Source organism: Macaca mulatta, chromosome 14 (genome assembly GCF_049350105.2).
Source record: "Macaca mulatta isolate MMU2019108-1 chromosome 14, T2T-MMU8v2.0, whole genome shotgun sequence".
Lineage (NCBI taxonomy): Eukaryota > Metazoa > Chordata > Mammalia > Primates > Cercopithecidae > Macaca > Macaca mulatta.
In genome coordinates, this window is record NC_133419.1 from 82,894,659 (window position 1) to 82,920,782 (window position 26,124).

The 26,124-nt window shown below is 38.6% G+C and overlaps 1 pseudogene across 1 annotated transcript; it reads left to right on the top strand.

Annotated features, from left to right (window-relative positions):
- Positions 1-22,790: 22,790 nt before the first annotated feature.
- Positions 22,791-24,812, top strand: LOC703929 (beta-citrylglutamate synthase B pseudogene; annotated as a pseudogene). Its single transcript, XR_001439635.3, has one exon. The product of XR_001439635.3 is annotated as a beta-citrylglutamate synthase B pseudogene (transcript).
- Positions 24,813-26,124: the final 1,312 nt, after the last annotated feature.

The following is a 26,124-nucleotide window of genomic DNA, read 5'->3' on the forward strand; positions in this document are numbered from 1 at the left end:
GTCTGATTTCAGAGCCCTTGCTCTTAATCTACTTAGATATAAATCTTGTCATCACTGCATCATTAGCATAAGTATCATAACCAATGTTATTGTCCAGGGTTATCAGATGCACTCACTGACCTTGATTGGTTCATAGTCTACCAAGGGTGAAAAATCATGGATACCAATAAAAAGCTATGGCTTTCTTGCCTCCCATGAATATTAATGAGTGTATTGTTTTTGGTATATTCTCTGTCCTCCTATCCCTATAAAGGCTGGTAAAAGAATCAGTTAGCCTAAGGACATAAAAAATTAAGATCCAGTGTTTATGTTTCCCCCTGCAACACTCCCACCAGTGGTCCTCCAACCTTAACATTAATACTCACAGATAATAGATAACTTGGTAACCCAGGGTAGCTACAGAGTGTTTTCCCCTTATCTTTATCCACTGATCCAAGTTCTGTTTTCTAGAGTCTCACAGATCAAATCTAGCTGTGCTGAAATAGGGAAAAAAAGATAAACTAAATAAGCAGAATAAACAAAGGAGAAAAATATTATGTAGGTACAAAAACTAGAGCAATCCCTATAAAACGATTACCTTTTGCAAATCAAACAAAAGCACTGCATTATTAGTGGCCTCCTGTAGGCATTGCTTAGGGCAAGCAAATAGCTGTTTGGATAATTACTTTGAATTTTTCAATTTTGAAGATTTATTTAGCTTGTCAAAATTGAGTCTGCAATTCAATGTCATTCACTGGTTTTTGCAGTTCTTCCCAAGTGCAAGAACTAATGTGCCTGATACTAAGACTACACCCCCTTCTTGAGCCAATCTTGGCCAAGACAGTGAACCCATCAGTACACATTAATTCATTTATCAACAAATTTATTCATTATTGAGCATGTCATAGGTACTGTGATAGGTGCTGGGAATAAAGTCAACTTTATTAAACAAAGCAAGGTTAAAAGAACAACGTTCTTGCCAATGCTGGAGTTTACATTTTAGGGGGATAGAATTACAAAAAAAAAATCAATATTTAATTTGATAAATGCTACAAAGAAAAATGAAGCATTTAAGAGGACTGAGGGTGACTAGGATGGAATGCCATTTTACATGATGTCCTTGGGATCTTTCCTCTGATGAGTCGACATTTGAGCATCTCCAGACAGAGGGAACAGTAAGGCACAGTCCCTAAGTTGGGTGTATGCTTGGTAGGGTATTCACAGAATAGGAAGAAGGAAGGAGTTAGCCAAGGGGAGGATGATGAGAGATAAGAGAAAGGCAGCTGTTAAGGGACAGGATCCTTATTGTCCAGGGTATTATTATTTTTTTAATTTTATACTGGAAGCTATAGAAAGATATTCGGCATAGGACAACCGCTCTGGCTGCTGAATACAAATGATGTGAGCTGAGATCTGGCCACTGCACTCCAGCCTGGGCGACAGAGCGAGACTCCATCTCAAAAATAAAAAACAAAACAAAACAAAAATATGAAAAATAGGGGTAGGAATTTCAGTTGAGAAGATTTAGAGCCAAATAAAAGGTGTGGTGACTTGATTATAGGAATGTAGGAAGTGATGGGAAATGGTCATATTTGAGATATACGAAAGAATATGCTGATAGGTTGAATGTTGTATTAACTTTGTAGGACTACCAAAACAAAATGCCACAGACCATGTGTCTTTAAACAACTGAAATGTATTTTCTCACAGTTATAGAGGCTGAAGCTCCAGAGCAAGGTGTCAGCAGGTTTAATTTCTTCTAAGGCCTCTCTGGCTTATAAATGGCTGACCTCTCATTGTGTGTTTACATGGTCATGCCTCTGTGCACAAAATGTTTGTGTCCTAATCTCCTCTTGTAAGGACACCAGTCAAGTTGTATTAGAACCCACCCACAGGACCTCATTTTACCTTAATATTACCTCTCTAAAGGCCCTGTCTCCAAGTATAGTCGCATTCTGAGGTACTGGAGGTTAGAACTACAACATATAAATTTGAAGGGGACCACAGTTCAGCTCATAACAGATAAAGAATGTCAGAGGAAGAGAGGACATCAAATGACTCTAACATTTTTTTCTTTTCTAAACACTAAGAAGATTGGTGTTGCCATTTACTGAGAAAGGAAGAATAGGGGAATAGCAAGTTTGAAGATAAAAATCAGGGGGAGGTCATATTGAGTAGGCAGTTGGATTTGATACTGGAATTCAAGGAAAGGCCAGGAATAGAGATACATTAGGGTGTTTGACAGAAAATATGTGGTATTTAAAATGTGAGACAGTTGAAATTGCCTAGATAATGCGTTCAGATAGAGAATAAAATAAGCATGTAGGCTGAGACCTAAGCCACTCCAATATAGGAATGTTCTAGAGTAAAGGAGACTGATTAGCAGGAGGTAGGTGGAGGACCCAGAAAGTGTGTATCTAAGAAACATAGCTAACAAAATGTTTCTAGACATAAGGAAGTCTCAAATGTATTATAATTTGCCAATAAGACGAGTAAAATGATGACCAAGGAGAGGCCACTGGATTTTTCTACCTGGAAGTTGTTGTTGACAAATCAATATTGGTGGAGTAGTAAATATGAATTCTTAATTCCTCACATATGGCAAATCATTTATCCAAATCATTTTGTGATCTCACTCCTGGTATTCAGAGCATGTCGGTGGACAGAAATTATCTGCATATTCACCTGAATTCAGTTTTCTTCTGCCTCCTCCTCTGATCAAGTACTCAAGTTCCTCAACTTGATTAGCAAGCTGATAGTCCACCTAGCTCTTGCCACCTTATTCCTTCCATGTGATGAAATCAAAACCTCCTTGAGGTTTTGCTGTGAGTCAAATGAATCAGCTTAAACCACAATTTTTCCCTGACCTCAAAGTAAGAATCCCAGTTGCTTGCCTAGAACTACCTGCTGCCATTTTAAACACTCTGTATCTGACTATAGATACAATAGATAAAAAAGCATTCAAACCACAAATTCTTCTAAAAAAATTCTTATTTTCACAATTATCCATCTGATAAATTAAGTCATTTAAAAAATTAAGTCATTACTTGCTATAATGGATAGCACCTGAAGGTGGTTACGTCCACCAGGCCATGAATAACTCACTGGTGACGGTGAGTGGTCCAGTATCTATTACATGGATATGGTGGTATGTTTCATAACAGATCACTGAGATGATTGCACACTGATAACATACAAATTGTGGTTGTTGTTAGCCATTCTATGTCTTGAGCAGTAAAATCTATTTTGGAAAATAAATTGCAATCAGGCAAGTGTACACAAGTTATATTAATTTTAAACAAGTTGGGCTTAGGAACTGCAATCAGAAAAAAATACTATTTTTTCCTTCCCCACTGTCCATTCAGACATGCCCTATAGGCCTATTTCAAAACTGCTCTTTTGTTTCTAAATCACAAAACAACAATCACTTAGTAGCTATATGTCCAACTAAGTATAAGAATAAAAGAAAAATCTAGACTTTTTAAGATTTAAAATGTTTGTGTTTGATTTATTTCCAACTTCTGTAATTTTATTCTCTTTCTATATTTAATATATTGCTGCTGGTATCATCAGGGTTAAGAACAGAGGAGGGAGAAGAGATTTGGAGGCAGAAAAGTTCTAAAAGATAGAAATGTGGCAATGGCATGTCATATGCTCATGCCTGGGCTCTCCGGGTTTAAGAGATATTTCACCTGGCTCTTTCTCTCATAGGATGCTTTAGTAGGCTCATAGAGAAGCCCCATTCAATGGATGGCTTCAGTCTCCTCCTACAGTGGCTGAACATGGATAATACACTTCTCTTTCAATCCCTGGTTGCATGTGGAAATTCCATATATATTCCTTCCTGTTCCGTTGAACTATGTCCCTTTAATATGGCCTCAGGTGCTCATGCTTTTGTTTGCCAGCTCTTATTCTCTCTCTATTCCCCTTACAAAGACACATGTTTGTTCCTCAAAATACACCCTGACTTGTCATTAGTAGAAGCACAGCACAAGTACTTCTAAAATGCAGCTACCATCTTTCTTTCTGCTGTCAGCTAGGCAACTCCAGAGACAGGTGTCCACTTTCAGACCTCTCAGGCATAGATCCAGTAATAGGCTCTGCATCTTGACAGACTCCAGGGACATGGAATCAACTTCTCCAAGTGGCCTCCTTGAAGCCCCTCTCACTTGGCATGAAGAGAAAAGCAGATTGCTAACACTGCTGCCCTATGAGTGTCCCATCTGTGTCCACGTATCATGTTAACAATGTTCTTTTAAAAATGCAGCTCTAATTGCCAACAACCCTTTGGCCACTATAATGCCTTTGGAAAACTGAGACTAGAGGTGAACTAAAAATTGAAAAACTAGTTCTTGATTGCCTGCTAGGTAAGCTCTATTCAGGTAGATTTGTACCTCACTTTGGAATGTGGGAGTATTTGCCACCTATTTCACTTACTTTCTTGAGGTGTTAGCAAATAATGACAGAAAATGTCTCATTTTTTTATGTTTTTATTTTTAATTTCTGTGGGTATATATAGTAGTTGTATATACTTATGGGACACATGAAATGTTTTGATACAAAAAAAAGAAAGAATGAAGACCTAGTTTTTGATAGCAACTGGGTAACTATAGTCAATAATAACTTAATTGTACATTTTAAGTAACTAAAAGGGTATAATTGGAATGTTCATAACATAAAGGGGATGGATATCCCATTCTCCATGATGTGATTATTTCACATTGCGTGCCTATAGAAAAGGTCCCATTTTGATGTCTTGTTAATTTAGCATACAAATATATTGCATAAAGAAAACTTTGGGGGAACGAGAATGTATTAATCCATTTTCACACTGCTATAAAGAACTGCCTGACAGTGGGTAATTTATAAAGAAAAGAGGTTTAATTGACTCACAGATCCACATGGCTTGGGGGAACCTCAGGAAACTTACAATCACGGCAAAAGGTGAAGGAGAAGCAAGCACCATCTTTACAAGGCAGCAGGAAAGAGAGGTTGTGAGGACTGCCACACACTTTTAAACCATCAGATTTCATGAGAACTCACTCACTGTCACAAGAACAACATGAGAGACTCATGGGGGATCCCATGATCCAATAACATCCCACAAGATCCCTCCCCTGACACATGAGGATTACAATTTAAGATGAGATTTGGGTGGGAGCCAGAGCCAAACCATATCAAAGGACTAATTAATATATTTAAACTCTAGAAAAATGTTCAGCCAATACTGATCACTGGCATTGTAGATAAAGAAACTTCTATTGGCCTTTAAAATATGGCCCAGTTATATAATAGAATACTGCTCAGAAAAAAAGTAAATAACTAGAGATGCCTGCAACAATCTTGATCTATCTCAAAACACACACACACACACACACACAGAAAAAAACACTATGCAGAGCAAAAGAAGTCAGTCACAAAATAGGACATATTACCATACCATTTACATGAAACTCTCAAAAAGAAAAATGTAAATCATTACTGACAGACAGAAAATCAGCAGTTGTTTGTAAATGTGAGGGAGTTTCACTGGGTTGAGGTACAAGAATTTTCTTGGTGACAGAAACTCTTATGGTGGTGAATATATATGTATATGAGTATATAAAGTTACCAAAACTCATCAAACAGTATACATTTAATGGCTAGTTTTATTTTATGTAAATTATATTTCAATAAAGTTCATTTTAAAAATATACATATTATATATATACACCCACACATGTATACATATATTTAGAAATTTCTAAATATTAGAAATCAGAAATACTAGAAATCTATATTTCTAAATTACATGTATACATATCTATATACATATATTTCTAAATTCAGTGTAAGAGCTATATACCCAGACTGTATCATATTTGCCTTTATAGAATCGCTTTCCCTGAATTGTACTATATCTTTATGCTTTGTCATAAAGCTCCCAAAGAACACAGTAAAAAGTAACCTCATCAACCCAAACTGCATTTTCTGGAGGGATGCTTTCCAGTTAGTTGTTCACCATATTATACAATATTCTTTCCATGAGGACAAACGAGAAATTTCAGCAATATGTGAGCTACTTGCAAACAATGTGTTTGTACCCTATGGACACTGAATCACATAAATGATTATTTTTTTCTCTCCCTGGTTACTTTTTCAAATTGAGAGGTTTGCAGCCTATGGGTTTCATGGCATGAACTCTATATATTAACAAAATTTTTTATTTCTCGTATTTCCCCCATTAACATTAAAGTCTCTTCTATTAGCAGTGATTTATTATTGTAGAAAGGAATAAATAATAATAAATAAATAAATAATAAATAATTTAGTAAAAAAGATATTCTCAAAAACATCTGTCAAACAAAGAGAAAGACTATAAAGGATGATAAATGCAAACACTCTAATAATTCAACTCCAAATGCTAAAGAACTGCTCAATTGCTTTTGATACATGCAAGACAAAATTTTGTCACAGAATACAGGCATCCATAAAGAGAAACCTGTTTTATGCCATTACTGGAAAGACTCTGTGTCTTGTCTTGCAAATCAAAGGAAATAATTATATAAAAGTCATTTCAGTGTTATTAACTGGAGAAATTGGGATTTTAAAAATGCTCATCTCATTGTATTGATTTAAGCATTAATTAAGATAATGTGTGTACAAGAGCCTGGCAATGTTGGTGTTTTTAAAATAAATTAATGAAATTAAGTTATACAAACAACATCTAAGAATACCACAGTTGGTGACATTTATGAAGAAAAAGGCAGGCAAGTAGAGTGTGCATATTACATATTAGATGCTTCTAAGACAATAGAGCTTGAAATGAAAAAAATGCATGACCATATTAGTATTTTCTTCTTCTGGTAATTTTCTGATTGTTATTGTTTTATATTCATTTTTTCTGCAGCTGTTCTCAAGTTCACTAACCATCTTGCTTGTGTTTTATCTTATCAACACATTTCTCACATCCTCATGCAACTACCCTTCTCAAGTATCCCCAGCAGAGGCTCATATATACAGGCAACATTCTCTTCACATTTTCCTTTTATTTCTAGTTTACTCCCAGCATGGCTTCACAAGGAAGGGAGCAGCACTGCCAAGACTTTCTCCAGGTTTAGTGAAAAAAGCTGTTAAACAAGCTCTGATTTGTCTTTCTAGGTCCACAGGAGGTAAAGCCTTTATGTTCATTTACTAGTTCATTTGACAAGGAATAATCGAGCATTTTCTATGTGCTAACTGATAGGTAACTAAGGATTGCAAAGTGAGTTCACAAACACTGCCTCAGCAAGCCTAAACATCATCTTCAGGTGGACTTATTACTGTCTCCATTTCACACAGGGAAAACTAACTGAAGAGTACCTGAGGTGGAGTGACTTTTCTAGCCTAGAGATTAGACTCTTGACTTCCACTTTCTGCAGTATGGCAGTGTAGAAGGACCCTACCATGACAATATAACTAGTTCTAAGATGTATTTCAACAAGTTTTATAATAAATTGCAAAAAAAGGAAGTAAGGAAAAGAAAGGGGGGAAAGAAAAGAAAGAAGGAAGGAAGAAAGAAGAACAGCAACAAAAACAAAGAGCTAAAATAAAAGTTGAGAGTGGTAAGCTGTAAGAGAATATGGAAGTCAGGTTACCCTAGAGTAAATGCCTACATCAGCGCAAGGCTGTTTTGAGCCAACATGAAATTGGAAAAGATAAACCTGGGGAGTCCCCCACTTTAAGCTCAGCACCTCAAAGAGAACAAATGCAGTACTAAATCAAAAGTGTCCACCAGCTCTCAACAGAAACAATAAAAGCCTCCAAAGGAAAGCATCATCAATTTATACCCTCCGGTTGCACACAGATTAAGTTGAACCAATAAAATATTAACAAAAACAAAAGGAAACAAGCCATCATATGATACAGCAGAAATAACAAAAAAAATGGATTTCTTTAGATGACCGAAGTTCTCAGATATAAAGTATAACTGTATAAAAAATATGTATTTAATGTGTAAAGGAAAATATATAATGGGTAATTAAGAACCCAAAAAGTAAAACTAATCTATTTCAAGACAGGAGAAAAAGTGGCAGCAAAGATGGTACCAAAAGGCCAAGAAGAGAAAGGGGCAGAGCAAGATGGCCAAATAAGAGCCTCACCAATTGTCCCTTCTGCAGGAACATCAAATTTTAAATCTACACAAAAATGCACCTTCATAAGAACCAAAAATCAGTGGGAAATCACAGTTTAACTTCGTATCACTGAAAGAGGCATTGAAGAGGGTAGGAAAGACAGTCTTGAATCACCAACATCACTCCTACCCCATTCCCTGGCAGCAGCTCGATGGTGGGGAGAATCTGTGCACTTGAAGGAGGGAGAGCACAGCAATTGAGGGACTTTTCATTGAACTCAGTGCTGCCTTCTCATAGAGGACAGAAAAACCCAGGTGAACTCAGTCAATATGCACTCATAGAGGGATAATTTAGACCAGCTATAGCCAGAGAGAAATACCTATCCCAGCAGTCAGAACATGACTTTCAACAAGCCTCACCACCCCACATGGGCTAAAGTGCTTTGGGGTCCTAAATAAACTTCAAAGGAAGTCTAGCCCACGACTGCCAATTCCTAGGCAAGTCCTAGTGCTGGGCTCAGAGTCAGTGGATGTGGGGGACACATGACCTAGTGAGTCACCTTGTGCCACCCTTTCCCCAATCTCAGGCAGTGCAGTTTGCAGAAACAAAAGTGACCTCTTTCTTCTTCATAAGAAGAGGAGAGGGAAGAGTAAAGAGGACTTTGTCTTGCATCTTGGATGCCAGCTCAGCCACAGAAGGCTAGGGCACCAGGCAATGTCATGAGGCCCTCATTTTAGGACCTAGTTCCTGGACAATGTTTGTAGACACACCGTGGACCAGAAGAGAACCTGCAGCCTTGAAGGGAAGGACCCAGTTTTGGTAGGATTCATCTCCTGCTGACTAAAGAGCCCTAGGGCCCTGAATAACCAGCAGCAATACCCATATGCCGTGGGCCGTGGGTGAGACTTACTGGCTTCAGGTGAGACTCGGCACATTCCTAGCTATGGTGGTTATGCTGAAAGACTCCTCTGCTTGAGAAAAGCAGAGGGAAAAGTAAAGATTTTGTCTTGTACCTTAGGTACCAACTCGGCCACAATAGGGTAGAGTGCCAAGCAGGCTTTTGGGGTCCCTAATTCTAGGCCTTCCCTCTTAGACAGCATTTCTGGACCTGCCCTTGGCCAGAAAGGAGCTCTTTGCCCTAAAGGGTGAGTCCCAGGAGCGGTATCATTCACCATAAGCTGACTGAAGAGCCCTTTGGCCTTAAGTGAATATTGGCAGAACCCTGGCAGTACTCCCCATGAACCTGCCTTGGTGGTGGCTATTGGGAGAGGTCCCTCAGCCTGTGGAAAGAAGAGGGAACAAAAGGAAAGATGAGGGAACAAAAGGAAAGACTTTTTCTTGTCATTTGAGTGCCAGCTTAGCCACAGTAATATAGAGCACCAGGTAGATTTCTAAGGTTTTTGACTCTAGTCTCTGACTCCCAGATGGCATCTTTGACCCACCTGAGGCCTAGGGGAACTTGTGACTCTGAAGGGAAAGACAAAACCCTGACTGGCTTTGCCACCTGCTGGTTGTAGGGCCCTAGGGCCTTGAGCAAAAATAGGCAGTAGTCAGGTAGTGGTTTCAGTAGGCCTTGGGCAAGACTAAGTGCTGTGCTGGCCTCTGGTCTGACTCAGCACAGTCTCAGTGGTGGAGGCCACAGAGGGGCTTCTGTCACCCTACTCCCAGCTCCAGATGGCTCAGCACATAGAGAGAAACTCCATTTGTTTGGGAGATAGTAAGGAACAAGAACAAGAGTCTCTGCTTTGTGATCAGGAGAATTATTCCAGATCTTATCCCAGATCACCAAGAAGCCATGGCATTATTGGGCTGGGGGTGCTCCCTAACACAGATACAGCTTAGATCACAACACCTAAGTCCCTTCAAATACCTGGAAAGTCTTCCCAAAAAAGACAGGTACGAATAAGCCTAGACTCTGAAGACTATAATAAATACCTACCTCTGAGACTTACTGGCTTCAAGTGAGACTCAGAACATTCCTAGCTGTGGTGGTCCAAAAGCCCAAGGGCTCATCAGGATACAAAGAAGAAATTCAGAATTCTATTAGACAAATTTAACTAACAGATTGAAATAATGTAAAAGAATCAATTAGAAATTCTGGAGCTGAAAAAATGCAATTGATATACTGAAGAATACATCAGAGACCCTTAACAGCAGACTTGACCAAGCTGAAGAAAGAATTAGTGAACTTGAAGACAGTATTTGAAAATACACAAAGGAAACAAAAGAAAAAGGAATAAAAAAAACAATGAAACACACCCATTAAATCTAGAAAGCAGACTCAAAAGGGCAAATCTAACAGTTATTGGCCTTAAAGAGCAGGTAGAATAAGAGATAGGAGTAGAAAGTTTATTCAAAAGGATAATAACAGAGAACTTCCCAAACCTAGAGAAAAGTATCAATATCCTAACACAGGAAGGTTATAGAACACCAAGCAGATTTAACCCAAAGAAGACTACCTAAAGGCAATTAATAAACTCTCAAAGATGAAGAATAAAGAAAGGATACCTAAAAGCAGCAAAAGAAAAGAAACAAGTAACATACAACGGATCTCCAATACTTCTAGCAGGATTTTCAGTGGAAACCTTACAGACCAGGAGAGAGTGACATGACATGTTTAAAGCATTGAAGAGAAAAAAACCTTTACCCTAGAATAGTATATACTGCAAAAATATCCTTCAAATGTGAAGGAGAAATAAACACTTTCCACACAAACAAAAGCTGTGGAATTTCATCAGCACCAGACATGCCCTACAAGAAATGCAAAAGGCAGTACTTCAGTCAAAAAGTAAAGGATGTTAATGAGCAATAAGTAATCACCTGAAGGTACAAATTCACTGGTAAGAGTAAGTACACAGAAATTATAAGACTGTAACTGTGGTGTGTAAACTACTCATATCTTACGTAGAAAGAGGAGAAGATGAACCAATCAAAAATAATAACTATGACAACTTTTCAAGACATAGACAGTACTGTAAGATACAAATAGGGAAAACAAAAAGTTAAAAAGTGTGGAGATGGGCCAGGCACGGTGGCCCACGCCTGTAATCCCAGCACTTTGGGAGTCCAAGGTAGGCGAATCATGAGGTCAGGATATCGAGACCATCCTGGCTAACACGGTGAAACGCCGTCTCTACTAAAAATACAAAAAATTAGCCAGGCCTGGTGGCAGGTGCCTGTAGTCCCAGCTACTCAGGAGGCTGAGGCAGGAGAATTGCTTGAACCCGGGAGGCGGAGCTTGCAGTGAGCCAAGATTGCACCACTGCACTCCAACCTGGGCAATGGAGGGAGACTCTGTCTCAAAAAAAAAAAAAAAAAAAAAAAAAAAAAAAAAAAAAAAAAGCGTGGAGATGAAGTTAAAGAGTAAAGTGTTTATTGGTTTTATTTTTGCTTGTTTGTTTATGCAATCAGTGTTATATTGTCAAAGTTTGAGATAATGGGTTGTAAGATGTCTCTGCAAGCCTCATGGTAATCTCAAATCTAAAAACATGCGAGAGATACATGAAAAATAAAAAGCAAAAAATTAAAACATACCACCAGACAAAATCAACTTCAATAACAGGAAGACAGAAAGTAAAGAAAGAAGAAAGAGAAGATCAAAGCAACCACAAAACCAATAACAAAATGGCAGGAGTAAGTCCTTACTTATTAATAATAACATTGAATGTAAATGGATTAAACTCTCTCTCTCTCTTTTTTTTTTTTTTTTTTAAGACGAAATCTCGCTCTGTCGCCCAGGCTGGAGTGCAATGGCACAACCTCAGTTCACTGCAAGCTCCACCTCCTGGGTTCATGCCATTCTCCTGCCTCAGCTTCCCAAGCAGCTGGGACTCCAGGCACCTGCCGCCACACCCAACCAATATTTTGTATTTCTAGTAAAGATGGAGTTTCACTGTGTTAGCCAGCATGGTCTCGATCTCCTGACCTCATGATCTGCCCGCCTCGGCCTCCCAAAGTGCTGGGATTACAGGCATGAGCCACCTTACTCGGCCTTAAACTCTTTAATTAAAAAAAAGAAAGCAGAAAGAGAAGGCCACAAAACAACCTGAAAACAAATAACAAAATGACAAAAGTAAGTCCTTACTTATCAATAATAACATTGAATATAAATTGCCTAAATTCTTCTATCAAAAGACATAGAGTGGCTGAATGTATTTTTTTTAAAATGTATTACCTATTGCATAGAAAAAACACACTTATTAGAGATACACATGGACTGAAAATAAAGGGACAGAAAAAGATATCCTATGCCAATGGAAACCACAAAGAAGACGAGTAGCTATACCTATAGCAGACAAAACGGATTTCAAGTCAAAAACTGTAGTAAGAGACAAAGAAGGTCATTATACAATGGTAAAGGAATGAATCCAGCAAGAGGATATAACTACTACAGGTATAAATGCCCCCAACACTGAAGCACTCAGCTAGTTAAAACAAGTATTATTAGAGCTAAAGAAGGAGATTAAACTCCAAAGCAATAATAGCTAGAGAGTTCAACAACCTTCTTTCTGCCTTGGACAGATTATCCATAAGAAAAATCAATAAAGAGATATTGGACTTACTCTGCACCATAGAACAAATGGACCTAATAGATATTTACAGAACATTTCATCCAACAGCTGCAGAATACACATTCTTCTCCTCATCACATGGTCCATTCTCAAGGATAGATCATATGTTGGGTCACAAAACAAATCTCGAAACATTCAAAAAAACTGAAATAATATCAACCATCTTTTCTGACCACAGTGGAATAAAACTGGAAATCAATAACAAGAGGAATTTTGGAAACTATACAAACACACAGAAATTAAACAATATGTTCCCAAATGACCAGTGGGTTAATGAAGAAATTAAGAAAATTGAAACATTTCTTGAAACAAGTGACAATGGAAACACACATACCAAAATCTACTCAATACAGCAAAAGCAATATTAAGAGGAAAGTTTATAGCCGTAAGTGCCTACATCAAAAAAGTAGAAAAACTTCAACTAAATGGACAAGTGGGATTGTGTCAAGTTCAAGAGATTCTGCAAAGCCAATAAAAAATCAATGCAGTGAACAGACAACCCACAGAATGGGAGAAAATACTTGTGAACCACAAATCTGACTGGGGATTAATAACTAGAATATATAAGGAGCTCAAACAACTCTATAGGAAATATATATAATAATGGAATTTTAAAACGAGCAAAATATCTGAATAGACAGTTATCAAAAGAAAACATAAAAATGGCAAATAGGTACATGAAAAGATGCTCAATAACATTAACCAAGAGAGAAATGCACAACACTGCAAAAAAAAATCTCGCCCCAGTAAAAATGGCTTTTATCCAAAAAACAGGCAAGAGCAAATGCTGGTAAGGATGCAGAGAAAAGAGAACCCTCCCACATTGTTGGTGGGAAAGTAAATTAGTAGAAGCACTATGGAGAACAGTTTGGAGGTGCCTCAAAAAAACTAAAAGTAGAGTTACTATATAATCCAGCAATCCTCTCCTAGGTGTATACACAAAAGAAATCAGTTGATACATTTGGCTGTGTCCCCACCCAAATCTCATCTTGAATTCCCACATTTTAGGAGGGAACCAGCAGGAGGTAATTGAATCATGGGGGCAGGTCTTTCCCATGCTGTTCTTATGACAGTGAATAAGTCTCATGAGATATGATGGTTTTAAAAACAGGAGTTCCCCAGCACAAGCTCTCTTCTCTTGCCTGCTGCCATGTGAGATGTGTCTTTCACCTTCTGCCGTGATTGTGAGGCCTCCCCAGCCACGTGGAACTGTAAGTTCAATTAACCTCTTTCTTTTGTGAATTGCCCAGTCTCAGGTATGTCTTAATCAGTAGTGTGAAAATGAATGACTACATCAGTATATTGAAGAGGTATCTTCATTCTCATGTTTATTGGAGCACTGCTCACAATAGCCAAGATTTTGAAGCAACCCAAGTGTCCATCAACAAACTAAATGAATAAAGAAAATGTGGTACATTTACACAAAGTATTGCTATTCAGCCCTAAAAAGAATGAGATTCTGTTGTTTGCAACAACATGGATGGAACTGGAGATTATTATATTAAGTGAAATAATCCAGGAACAGAGAGACAGACTTTGAATGTTCTCACTAATTTGTGAGAGCTAAAAATTAAAACAATTGAACAAATGGACACAGAGAGTAGAAGGATGGTTAATAGAGGCTGGGAAGGATAGTGGGAGTTTGGGGAGTGGGGAAGTGGGGATGGTTAATGGGTACGAAAAAATAGAAAGAATGAGTAAGAACTAGTATTTAATAGCACAACAGGGTGACTATAGTCAATGGTAATTTAATTGTACATTTTAAATAACGGGGTACTTATTTAAAAAATAAATAATATAATTGAATTGGATTGTTTGTAACCAAAGGATAAACACTTAAGGTGAAGGATACCCCACTTACCCTGATGCTATTATTAAGCATTGAATGCCTGTACCAAAATATATCATGTACTCCATAAATATCTACACCTACTATGATCCACAAAAATTAAAAATAAGTAAATTTTAAAAATATGAAAAGTTTACAAAGGCCAAAAGGTAGCAAGGGAAGAAATACTCATGGAGGCAATGGCAAGCCCAGGGCTGAGGCAACCAGGCAGGTGGCGGTGAGTGGCAAGGAAGGAGGAATAACCGCAGAGGCTGCACCAAGCCCACTAGACTTTAGCATGTATTGTAGTGCAGGTTTCCTGCCAACAAGTTCTTTCAACACTTGTACAGTTGAAAATGTCTATGTATGGAGCAAGATGGCCGAATAGGAGCAGCTCCAATCTCCAACTCCCAGCACGAGCGACACAGAAGACCGGTGATTTCTGCATTTTCAACTGAGGTACTGGGTTCATCTCACTGGGGAGTGCCGGATGATCGGTGCTGGTCAGCTGCTGCAGCCCGACCAGCGAGAGCTGAAGCAGGGCGAGGCATTGACTCACCTGGGAAGCGCAAGGGGGAAGGGAGTCCCTTTTCCTAGCCAGGGGAACTGAGACACACAACACCTGGAAAATCGGGTAACTCCCACCCCAATACTGCGCTTTAAGCAAACAGGCACACCAGGAGATCATATCCCACACCTGGCCGGGAGGGTCCCACACCCACGGAGCCTCCCTCATTGCTAGCGCAGCAGTCTGTGATCTACCGGCAAGGCAGCAGCGAGGCTGGGGGAGGGGCGCCCGCCATTGCTGAGGCTTAAGTAGTTAAACAAAGCCGCTGGGAAGCTCGAACTGGGTGGAGCTCACAGCAGCTCAAGGAAACCTGCCTGTCTCTGTAGACTCCACCTCTGGGGACAGGGCACAGTAAACTAAACAAACGCAGCAGTCACCTCTGCAGACGCAAACGACTCTGTCTGACAGCTTTGAAGAGAGCAGTGGATCTCCCAACACGGAGGTTGAGATCTGAGAAGGGACAGACTCCCTGCTCAAGTGGGTCCCTGACCCCTGAGTAGCCTAACTGGGAGACATCCCCCACTAGGGGCAGTCTGACACCCCACACCTCACAGGGAGGAGTACACCCCTGAGAGGAAGCTTCCAAAGCAAGAATCAGACAGGTACACTCGCTGTTCAGAAATATTCTATCTTCTGCAGCCTCTGCTGCTGACACTCAGGCAAACAGGGTCTGGAGTGGACCTCAAGCAATCTCCAACAGACCTACAGCTGAGGGTCCTGACTGGTAGAAGGAAAACTATCAAACAGGAAGGACACCTACACCAAAACCCCATCAGTACATCACCATCATCAAAGACCAGAGGCAGATAAAACCACAAAGATGGGGAAAAAGCAGGGCAGAAAGGCTGGAAATTCAAAAAATAAGAGCGCATCTCCCCCGGCAAAGGAGCGCAGCTCATCGCCAGCAATGGATCAAAGCTGGACAGAGAATGACTTTGACGAGATGAGAGAAGAAGGCTTCAGTCCATCAAATTTCTCAGAGCTAAAGGAGGAATTACGTACCCAGTGCAAAGAAACTAAAAATCTTGAAAAAAAAGTGGAAGAATTGATGGCTAGAGTAATTAATGCAGAGAAGGTCCTAAACGAAATGAAAGAGATGAAAACCATGACACGAGAAATACGTGACAAATGCACAAGCTTCAGTAACCGACTCGATCAACTGGAAGAAAGAGTATCAGCGATTGAGGATCAAATGAATGAAATGAAGCGAGAAGAGAAACCAAAAGAAAAAAGAAGAAAAAGAAATGAACAAAGCCTGCAAGAAGTATGGGATTATGTAAAAAGACCAAATCTACGTCTGATTGGGGTGCCTGAAAGTGAGGGGGAAAATGGAACCAAGTTGGAAAACACTCTTCAGGATATCATCCAGGAGAACTTCCCCAACCTAGTAGGGCAGGCCAACATTCAAATCCGGGAAACACAGAGAACGCCACAAAGATACTCCTCGAGAAGAGCAACTCCAAGACACATAATTGCCAGATTCACCAAAGTTGAAATGAAGGAAAAAATCTTAAGGGCAGCCAGAGAGAAAGGTCGGGTTACCCACAAAGGGAAGCCCATCAGACTAACAGCAGATCTCTCAGCAGAAACTCTACAAGCCAGAAGAGAGTGGGGGCCAATATTCAACATTCTTAAAGAAAAGAATTTTAAACCCAGAATTTCATATCCAGCCAAACTAAGTTTCATAAGTGAAGGAGAAATAAAATCCTTTACAGATAAGCAAATGCTTAGAGATTTTGTCACCACTAGGCCTGCCTTACAAGAGACCCTGAAGGAAGCACTAAACATGGAAAGGAACAACCGGTACCAGCCATTGCAAAAATATGCCAAAATGTAAAGACCATTGAGGCTAGGAAGAAACTGCATCAACTAACGAGCAAAATAACCAGTTAATATCATAATGGCAGGATCAAGTTCACACATAACAATCTTAACCTTAAATGTAAATGGACTAAATGCTCCAATTAAAAGACACAGACTGGCAAACTGGATAAAGAGTCAAGACCCATCAGTCTGCTGTATTCAGGAGACCCATCTCACACGCAGAGACATACATAGGCTCAAAATAAAGGGATGGAGGAAGATTTACCAAGCCAATGGAGAACAAAAAAAAGCAGGGGTTGCAATACTAGTCTCTGATAAAACAGACTTTAAACCATCAAAGATCAAAAGAGACAAAGAAGGCCATTACATAATGGTAAAGGGATCAATTCAACAGGAAGAGCTAACTATCCTAAATATATATGCACCCAATACAGGAGCACCCAGATTCATAAAGCAAGTCCTTAGAGACTTACAAAGAGACTTAGACTCCCATACAATAATAATGGGAGACTTCAACACTCCACTGTCAACATTAGACAGATCAACGAGACAGAAAGTTAACAAGGATATCCAGGAATTGAACTCATCTCTGCAGCAAGCAGACCTAATAGACATCTATAGAACTCTCCACCCCAAATCAACAGAATATACATTCTTCTCAGCACCACATCATACTTACTCCAAAATTGACCACGTAATTGGAAGTAAAGCACTCCTCAGCAAATGTACAAGAACAGAAATTATAACAAACTCTCTCTCAGACCACAGTGCAATCAAACTAGAACTCAGGACTAAGAAAATCAATCAAAACCGCTCAACTACATGGAAACTGAACAACCTGCTCCTCAATGACTACTGGGTACATAACGAAATGAAGGCAGAAATAAAGATGTTCTTTGAAACCAATGAGAACAAAGATACAACATACCAGAATCTCTGGGACACATTTAAAGCAGTGTGTAGAGGGAAATTTATAGCACTAAATGCCCACAAGAGAAAGCAGGAAAGATCTAAAATTGACACTCTAACATCACAATTAAAAGAACTAGAGAAGCAAGAGCAAACACATTCGAAAGCTAGCAGAAGGCAAGAAATAACTAAGATCAGAGCAGAACTGAAGGAGATAGAGACACAAAAAACCCTCCAAAAAATCAATAAATCCAGGAGTTGGTTTTTTGAAAAGATCAACAAAATTGACAGACCACTAGCCAGACTAATAAAGAAGAAAAGAGAGAAGAATCAAATCGACGCAATTAAAAATGATAAAGGGGATATCACCACCGACTCCACAGAAATACAAACTACCATCAGAGAATACTATAAACACCTCTACGCAAATAAACTGGAAAATCTAGAAGAAATGGATAATTTCCTGGACACTTACACTCTTCCAAGACTAAACCAGGAAGAAGTTGAATCCCTGAATAGACCAATAGCAGGCTCTGAAATTGAGGCAACAATTAATAGCCTACCAACCAAAAAAAGTCCAGGACCAGATGGATTCACAGCTGAATTCTACCAGAGGTACAAGGAGGAGTTGGTACCATTCCTTCTGAAACTATTCCAATCAATAGAAAAAGAGGGAATCCTCCCTAACTCATTTTATGAGGCCAACATCATCCTGATACCAAAGCCTGGCAGAGACACAACAAAAAAAGAGAATTTTAGACCAATATCCCTGATGAACATCGATGCAAAAATCCTCAATAAAATACTGGCAAACCGGATTCAGCAACACATCAAAAAGCTTATCCACCATGATCAAGTGGCCTTCATCCCTGGGATGCAAGGCTGGTTCAACATTCGCAAATCAATAAACATAATCCAGCATATAAACAGAACCAAAGACAAGAACCACATGATTATCTCAATTGATGCAGAAAAGGCTTTTGACAAAATTCAACAGCCCTTCATGCTAAAAACACTCAATAAATTCGATATTGATGGAACGTACCTCAAAATAATAAGAGCTATTTATGACAAACCCACAGCCAATATCATACTGAATGGGCAAAAACTGGTAAAATTCCCTTTGAAAACTGGCACAAGACAGGGATGCCCTCTCTCACCACTCCTATTCAACACAGTGTTGGAAGTTCTGGCTAGGGCAATCAGGCAAGAGAAAGAAATCAAGGGTATTCAGTTAGGAAAAGAAGAAGTCAAATTGTCCCTCTTTGCAGATGACATGATTGTATATTTAGAAAACCCCATTGTCTCAGCCCAAAATCTCCTTAAGCTGATAAGCAACTTCAGCAAAGTCTCAGGATACAAAATTAATGTGCAAAAATCACAAGCATTCTTATACACCAGTAACAGACAAACAGAGAGCCAAATCAGGAATGAACTTCCATTCACAATTGCTTCAAAGAGAATAAAATACCTAGGAATCCAACTTACAAGGGATGTAAAGGACCTCTTCAAGGAGAACTACAAACCACTGCTCAGTGAAATAAAAGAGGACACAAACAAATGGAAGAACATACCATGCTCATGGATAGGAAGAATCAATATCGTGAAAATGGCCATACTGCCCAAGGTAATTTATAGATTCAATGCCATCCCCATCAAGCTACCAATGAGTTTCCTCACAGAATTGGAAAAAACTGCTTTAAAGTTCATATGGAACCAAAAAAGAGCCCGCATCTCCAAGACAATCCTAAGTCAAAAGAACAAAGCTGGAGGCATCACACTACCTGACTTCAAACTATACTACAAGGCTACAGTAACCAAAACAGCATGGTACTGGTACCAAAACAGAGATATAGACCAATGGAACAGAACAGAGTCCTCAGAAATAATACCACACATCTACAGCCATTTGATCTTTGACAAACCTGAGAGAAACAAGAAATGGGGAAAGGACTCCCTATTTAATAAATGGTGCTGGGAAAATTGGCTAGCCATAAGTAGAAAGCTGAAACTGGATCCTTTCCTTACTCCTTATACGAAAATTAATTCAAGATGGATTAGAGACTTAAATGTTAGACCTAATACCATAAAAATCCTAGAGGAAAACCTAGGTAGTACCATTCAGGACATAGGCATGGGCAAAGACTTCATGTCTAAAACACCAAAAGCAACGGCAGCAAAAGCCAAAATTGACAAATGGGATCTCATTAAACTAAAGAGCTTCTGCACAGCAAAAGAAACTACCATCAGAGTGAACAGGCAACCTACAGAATGGGAGAAAATTTTTGCAATCTACTCATCTGACAAAGGGCTAATATCCAGAACCTACAAAGAACTCAAACAAATTTACAAGAAAAAAACAAACAACCCCATCAAAAAGTGGGCAAAGGATATGAACAGACATTTCTCAAAAGAAGACATTCATACAGCCAACAGACACATGAAAAAATGCTCACTCATCATCACTGGCCATCAGAGAAATACAAATCAAAACCACAATGAGATACCATCTCACACCAGTTAGAATGGCAATCATTAACAAGTCAGGAAACAACAGGTGCTGGAGAGGATGTGGAGAAATAGGAACACTTTTACACTGTTGGTGGGATTGTAAACTAGTTCAACCATTATGGAAAACAGTATGGCGATTCCTCAAGGATCTAAAACTAGATGTACCATATGACCCAGCCATCCCATTACTGGGTATATACCCAAAGGATTATCAATTATGCTGCTATAAAGACACATGCACACGTATGTTTATTGCGGCACTATTCACAATAGCAAAGAGTTGGAATCAACCCAAATGTCCATCAGTGACAGATTGGATTAAGAAAATGTGGCACATATACACCATGGAATACTATGCAGCCATAAAAAAGGATGAGTTTGAGTCCTTTGTAGGGACTTGGATGCAGCTGGAATCCATCATTCTTAGCAAACTATCACAAGAACAGAAAACCAAACACCGCATGTTCTCACTCATAGGTGGGAACTGAACAATGAGATCACTCGGACTCAGGAAGGGGAACATCACACACCGGGGCCTATCATGGGGAGGGGGGAGGGGGGAGGGATTGCATTGGGAGTTATACCTGATGTAAATGACAAGTTGATGGGTGCAGCACAGCAACATGGCACAAGTATACATATGTAACAAACCTGCACGTTATGCACATGTACCCTACAACTTAAAGTATAATAATAATAAACAAATTAAAAAAAAAAAAGAAAATGTCTATGTATCACCTTCATTTTTTCAAATATATTTTCATTGGACTAAAATTTTTACCTGAAAAATTGCTTTCTTTCAGCATTATAATTATGTCATCCCACTGTCTTCTGGCACTATTTTTGTCTCAGGAGAAATCAGATGCCATTAATATTGTTATACCATTGTGTAAAATTTCTTTTCTCTCTGGCTCCCTTTAAGGTATGTTCTTTATCTTTGATTTTAAACTGTTTGATTATGATGTAGTTTTATTTGCCTTTAGTTAATTTTCAGACTTTCTTCACACTGTGTCTGTTTTTGTTTTTTAAATCAAATTTGGAAAAAAAAATGTTGACTAATGGTTTTTCAGATAGATAGACCCAACAATTCTACTTTTAGGTAATAACACTAGAGAATTTTTTTTAATTCTGCATGTTTTATACACACATATGCACAAAAAATAAGAAATATTATAATAGCCAAGATATGGAAATAATCCAGATGTCCATTATCAAATGAATGAATTAACACATTGTGGCATATTCAAACAATGAAATGCTACTCAAAAAATTAAAGCAATGAAGTACTGATGAACACAGCACCATGCATAAATATGAAAAATATGATGCTGATTGAAAACCATAACATACTCCATAGGATACTATTTATGCACAAATTTAGAATGGAATAGACAAAATTTTAGTTGTAGATATGAGCAGTGTGGCCTGGTGAGGAAATAGTTGACTGAAAAGAAGCACACCAGAATTTAGAATATACTGGATTATGAAAATAGTTTAGACACTAATTGGAGTGATGATTACATAAGTGCGTGTGTGTGCGTGTGTGTGTGTAAACTCAGCAAACGATATACTTAATATCTTTGGATCATGCAACAAGGTACTTATGTGCCCGCTAAAATTTCATTGGAAGCCTAAACAAACAACTGATTAAACATATCTAAATGGAGAAATTCAGAAATTGAAACTAGATCAGAAGAAAAGGCCCAACTGAAGCACAGAAAGATCAATAAAGAAAATGATAAAATGAAAGTTAAGCTACAAAGAAGACATTTTCTCTTTCTATTAACTTGATAGGTCAAGTACGTGTATCAAACTTCGATAACAAATAATAAAAAATTCAGGTTAAAACATTATAAGAATCCTTCTAAAATAATGTAGAGTTGACAACAGACTTATGAATCATGACACTAAAATCTAAGCAAAGGTAGAAATCCAAGGAGGCGAGCAGAACACTGAAACCACTTTAATTCTGAGGGATTTTGCCATACCTAGGAAGAGCTTAGATTTTGAGAGTTTCCCAGGATTTTCGGTAGAGCAATAAAACCTGGGGAGTAATAAAGTCTGTGACTCTAACGGCAATTCATTTAGGTAAGAATGGCTTAAATAAACACATCTAACCCTGTCCCAATCCAAGGCTAATGCAAGGAAAGTTGCCTTGGCTCTGATGAGAAAGGGGCATGGGATATGAAAATAATTCCACAAAGTCTTCAGGATTGCAGATAAATCTCCAGCTTATTTGTGACTGACATTCATAGCATTTTATAGTTCTAAAAGCCTCAAATTAAAAGTGGTCCCTGACAAGAGGTGCCCTTTGGTGCCTGGAAGTAGCAAACACAAAGGATGTAAACTCAAAAATCCCCACAAATAATTTTATGTGGGCACTAAGTATTTCATAATCAAAAATGAGCCCAGAAGGAAACAAGACACACTAGGGGAGAATTATCCAAAAGCTGAATAAAAACCAGCAGAGAAAGCTCTATAAAAACTCATGAACAGTGGGTCTTGATGAGCTTCCGGGTTTATGGATTCGTGGGCTGCTTCCAACTGCTAGGAGGGTGGTGCACTCCAACTCTGGGACCGAAGACCCTGTGCTCAGGACTCTTCCAGACCTCTTTATCCGGCTGTTCATCTTCCATAATCAACTGGTAGACATTACATCCAAGAGGAAATAATCCAGGCAAGGAAGCACAAGCTAATCAAGATGTGTAGTTCTGTGGCTGCCAAGTTGTGGTTTTTGACAGATCGTCGCATCAGGGAAGACTATCCTCAAAAAGAGGTTTTACGAGCGCTGAAGGCCAAATGTTGTGAGGAGGAACTGGACTTTAGGGCTGTGGTGATGGATGAGGTGGTGCTGACAATCGAGCAAGGAAACCTGGGTCTGAGGATCAATGGAGAGCTAATCACTGCCTACCCACAAGTGGTGGTAGTCAGAGTACCAACCCCTTGGGTGCAGAGTGATAGTGACATCACTGTTTTGCGCCATCTAGAGAAGATGGGATGCCGGTTAATGAACCGACCTCAAGCCATCCTGAACTGCGTTAATAAGTTCTGGACATTTCAAGAGTTAGCTGGCCATGGTGTTCCTCTGCCAGATACTTTCTCTTATGGTGGCCATGAAAATTTTGCTAAAATGATTGATGAAGCAGAAGTACTGGAGTTCCCAATGGTAGTAAAGAATACGCGGGGTCATAGAGGTAAAGCTGTTTTCTTGGCTCGAGATAAGCACCATTTGGCTGATCTAAGCCATCTTATTCGCCATGAAGCACCATACCTGTTCCAGAAGTATGTTAAAGAGTCTCATAGACGGGATGTACGTGTCATTGTCGTGGGAGGCCGTGTGGTTGGCACCATGTTACGTTGTTCAACAGATGGGAGAATGCAAAGCAACTGCTCATTAGGTGGTGTGGGGATGATGTGCTCATTGAGTGAACAAGGGAAGCAGCTAGCTATCCAGGTGTCTAATATCCTGGGGATGGATGTATGTGGCATTGACCTGTTGATGAAAGATGACGGCTCCTTCTGCGTCTGTGAGGCCAATGCAAATGTAGGTTTCATCGCCTTTGATAAGGCTTGTAATCTAGATGTAGCTGGTATCATAGCAGACTATGCCGCCTCCCTTCTACCCTCTGGCCGGCTCACCCGGCGTATGTCCCTGCTCTCCGTGGTGTCCACTGCCAGTGAGACTAGTGAGCCGGAGCTGGGTCCCCCAGCCAGCACTGCTGTTGACAACATGAGTGCAAGTTCCAGCTCTGTTGACAGCGACCCTGAAAGCACGGAGCGAGAGCTGCTCACCAAGCTCCCAGGGGGCCTGTTCAACATGAACCAGCTGCTAGCCAATGAAATCAAACTACTGGTGGACTGACTCCACTGGTAATTAACCAACAAAACCCTTGTAAAACTTTCTTTCTTTTTTCTTTTCTATTTTTGAAACCAACTTGCAATGCTGTTCATGGTGGATGCTCAGGAAGATGAGAGAAAATTAGTAGGATTAGTTGGAGAGAGTGGGAGATAGATGAGACCTCTGCTTGTAAGATGTTACTTTCATTTACAAATCCTACAAATAGAGAGGCAGAATAGGTGGGGTATAGAAAAATGTCAGGCTCTCATAGTTCCCCTTTAAATTGCTAAAAAATTTGTATACTCATAGGCCATGAGGAACAAATACTTTTTTTTTTCATGGTCCCTTGCTTTTGTTTTTGTACAAAAAAAAAAAAATAATAATAACAGTTTTGCTACAAATATCCGAGTAGCATAACTTCACATTGTGTTGGAAGATTTGTCATTGAGGAAAACATCTGCTTAAATTACAGGAATTTTTGTATTATACAGCTCTGAAAATTCTGCCATTTCCTTATTAACTAGCAGCTTTAGTTTGTAGTTTATGAAATCTCGAGGGGCTCTTTTACTGGGATTTCTTATTTTTGTTTTTTGTTTTCTTCCCCTTAATTTGGTGGGAGGGTCAAAGTGACTATAACCCAATAAAGACTTCTTAATGACAAAAAAAAAATAAAAAATAAAATAAAAAAAAATTTTAAAAACCCAGCAGAAACAAATTCACACAAATTTCAGAAATTTTTTATAATTTTGCAATTATCAAATGTGAAGTATTTTAAACATATATTTAAAATGTTTAAGAAAATAAAAGAAGAGAAAGCCTGATAATAACTGCAGGAAAAAAACTGAATTTAACTTCTGGAATTAAAATATAGAATAGTCCAAAGTAAAAAATTAATGTGCAGTCTTAATAATATATTAGACACAATTGAAAATAGAACTGAAAATCGTTTTTAAAAATTATTCAGAAGGCCTCAAAAAGATTAAGGAAGTGGCAGAAAATGTGAAAGAGTGGGTAAGAGAGACAGAAAAAAGGAAGCGAAGGTATAATGTATGTGCCTATTCCAAGTTACATAATGAAAATATAGATAGAATATAGAATAGCAGATGTTAGAATGATGACATAGTCAATGTCTCAGATTCATGAAGTCCAAGAAGTATAAAAGAAAATGAACAGAAATTTATTCATATACACATAATAGTAACATTAAAATACTAAAGATGAAGAAAATATATTAATAGCATCTTTGGGGGGAAGGAAGATAGATTACCCTTAGACAATCATCAATTAGACTGATAGCTGACTTTAACAAACACATTCAAAGCCAGATGACAGTGTACTTACCTCTTCAACATGTTGAAAGACTATTTTCAACCTGGAATTCTATACTCACAAAAGTATCTTTCAATAATGACAGATAATTAAAGACACTTCTAAACGAACAAGTACATTTAGAATGTTTGGCACCATATGATTCTCACAAAAGGAAGTTCTATGACAAAAATCCCAGATGAAAGGTCTGAAGTACAAGAAAAAAAGAATAAAATAAAGGTGAAATATATGTAAACAAATCTGAAAGAAGACTGACTATTTAATTATAATAATATTTTATAGAATAAAATAAAAATTAAATTCACAAATATAATATAAAAGTTGAGAAGAGATAAAGTATTCTAATTTCCTATGTTTTCCAAAAGGAGGGTAACAGTTTTGATTACTTTCAGGTATTATAAGTGAAGACATTCATGTTGTAATATTGTGGGTGACCAATGGAGCATTCTCCATTGGAACAAATTGTGTAAATTTTTTGCTAGTATGGTCCTGAAGAGTGACTACCAAAGATATATATGTTCTAAGCTTTGGAACCTGTGATTGTTACTTTATATGACAAGAGGGAACTTGCAGATTAATTAAGGATCTTGAAATGGAGAGATTATTCTGTATTATGCAGGCAGTCCCTAAATATCACAAGTGTCCTTATAAGAGGGAAGTATTGGGGAATTTGA